The sequence below is a fragment of the Elaeis guineensis genome, chromosome 4, assembly GCF_000442705.2.
Source record: "Elaeis guineensis isolate ETL-2024a chromosome 4, EG11, whole genome shotgun sequence".
In the NCBI taxonomy this organism is placed as follows: domain Eukaryota; kingdom Viridiplantae; phylum Streptophyta; class Magnoliopsida; order Arecales; family Arecaceae; genus Elaeis; species Elaeis guineensis.
Window position 1 is genome coordinate 16,844,954 of NC_025996.2, and position 2,355 is coordinate 16,847,308.

A 2,355-nucleotide genomic window follows, 5' to 3' on the forward strand; every position below is an offset into this window, starting at 1 on the left:
GAATTCTTGAAATACAAAGATTAATGTGGCGTGTTATCCATTAGGGAATTTGGCTGGTCTAACTGGACATGGTCCAGGCAATAATTTCTCCAATGATTTATGATAACCATGGGTGATGCTGCCTTTCTTATCACCTCCCTCCTCAAAATCCCTTATTCTCTCTTAGTTGCTCCCAAAAAGTTTTTGCTTGTTGGAACCACCTAATCGAGAGAGCAAAAACCAACAAAAAAAAAAAAAAAAAAAAAGAGAGAGAAAGAAGCAATCTCAGGCTGTTCTCGTTTCAGTTCGAATCCGCCGCATTAACAAGCTGTTCGAGTGGATCAAGTGCCGTTCATCCCCAAACCGCCCCAAGATGCCCCAGTGCAAACTAATTCTACTTCGGTTTAGTCCAAACCATACAGTTTATACCAAACTAGATGATTTTTTTCAATCCTTGGTTACCTGCTAAATATTTTGTGTCATAATATATTCTATCAAATTTTTTGAGCCTTATTGAGCTAAGCCGATTAAGCTGGGTCTTCTCTAAGCATGAAATTTACTTTTGAACAAGACCTAATTGCTTCTACCAAAAAATAAAAAAAAAAACAAGACCTAATTGGTACTTTGTTACCGCTAATCCTAAGCTTGATTTTGTTAATCCTTACCCATTATTCGGACATTATATTTACCCGTGAATGGAACATAAAAATCATGGGCGATTAATTAATTCCAAGTTCCATTTTCGGTTGTCCCATAGGTATCTCGTGATAAAAACGAAAATTTGAGTTTTGTTTTGTTGGGGTGCGCCGGGCCCGCGCAGTAGTGCAACGCACGGACGACGCGCGAGGACCCCGATGGCAAGCCACCGTGGTGGGCCCTTCCCCACGAAAAATTAATTTAATATCATGGTGGACCGATGGCCCACGTATCAGATATTAAACTGATAAGAACAGATACTACACTTGATCTTAGCCAAAAGGCCGAGAAAGGTATGAGAATGCACGGTACCCGGTACAGCCATTTTATAGAGCGCCTCGGTTGTCCATTGAGTTCTCTGGCCGATGTGGGACTAAACTGTTTCAGCATAAGGTAAACAAACAGCGAAGATGTTGCACAAAGGACCGTCAAATTAGCTCCAACTGTCACACTAGAACCAGCATATTAACTCTATGCGATGCACGGAGCAGCCACTCCTGCTGCTGCTGCTTGTGTTTTTTTTTTTTCCGAACATTTTCAAGCCCTCATCCACCCCCCATCAATCTCCATCATCGTCTTTCGCTTCATTGGCATCGGTGTCGATCTTCCTCCTCCAATCTCTTTTGGATGCTTTTTTTTTTTTTTTCCATGATTCTCCAAAAAAGAAAAATACCGACTCCTGCTGCTGCTGCTTGTATTTTTTTTTTTCCGAACATTTTCAAGCCCTCATCCACCCCCCATCAATCTCCATCATCGTCTTTCTCTTCATTGGCATCGGTGTCGGTCTTTCTCCTCCAATCTCCTTTGGATGCTTTTTTTTTTTTCCATGATTCTCTAAAAAAGAAAAATGCCGACTTTCTTTTGCTTTTCTCATCACCACCTTCTACCGATCTCCACCGATGCTTACTCACTTTCCTCCCCATCGTCACCGACATCGACTTTCTCTTTCGATCTCCCTCAAGTACTTTCCTTCTCACAGATATCTGAAAAAGAAAATATTTTGAATAGAGCCACCAAAATGAGCTGGATCTATGGACCGGCCCATTTAGGCCCTTAATAGTAGGACTGGGTTAGTATTTTGATAGTTTATTTAACAAAAATTTTTTTTATCTCGACTTGTTTATGCTCCGGCCCGTGAAGGGCTGGCCCGTTTAGCCCACGGACAGTCCCTTTATTTTAAAAAAATAACATAATTACATAAATTATTAAATATTAAAAAGAGATTTAATATTAAAGTTAGTCATATGACCGACTTTTTATTAAGCCTCCATCTTTTGTTTCCTAATGTTCTAATTAGAAATTATCTAAAATATTTTAATTGAGAATAGGGATTGAATTTTAAGAGTTGGACTCAATGTTATTTGAACAATATTTTTTACTTATTAGTTTCTTTGACTTTGTGAAATTTTATTAGTTTGTGATATTTTTTTTTATAAAAAATGAAGATTATGATATTATTATAAATTTTTTAAAGTTATTTCATATTTGCTTTTAGTATTTTAAATTTGATGTAGGGATTAATTTTATTTATTTATTTGATGAAGTATTATGTTTGAGAATTTTTTAATTTTTTATATTTTTATAATTTTTTAATTATCATAATTTTTTGGTGAGTTATAAGGGCCGGTCCATTTAAGTCCTTCACTTATAAGGATTAGAATTGGACTGCCTATTTGATGG

The 2,355-nt window shown here is 36.9% G+C and overlaps 1 non-coding gene across 1 annotated transcript; it reads right to left on the bottom strand.

The window, feature by feature from the left end:
• Positions 1-775: 775 nt before the first annotated feature.
• On the bottom strand, positions 776-972 carry LOC140857603 (U2 spliceosomal RNA). Its single transcript, XR_012141093.1, has one exon. It is a non-coding gene; the product is annotated as a U2 spliceosomal RNA (small nuclear RNA).
• Positions 973-2,355: the final 1,383 nt, after the last annotated feature.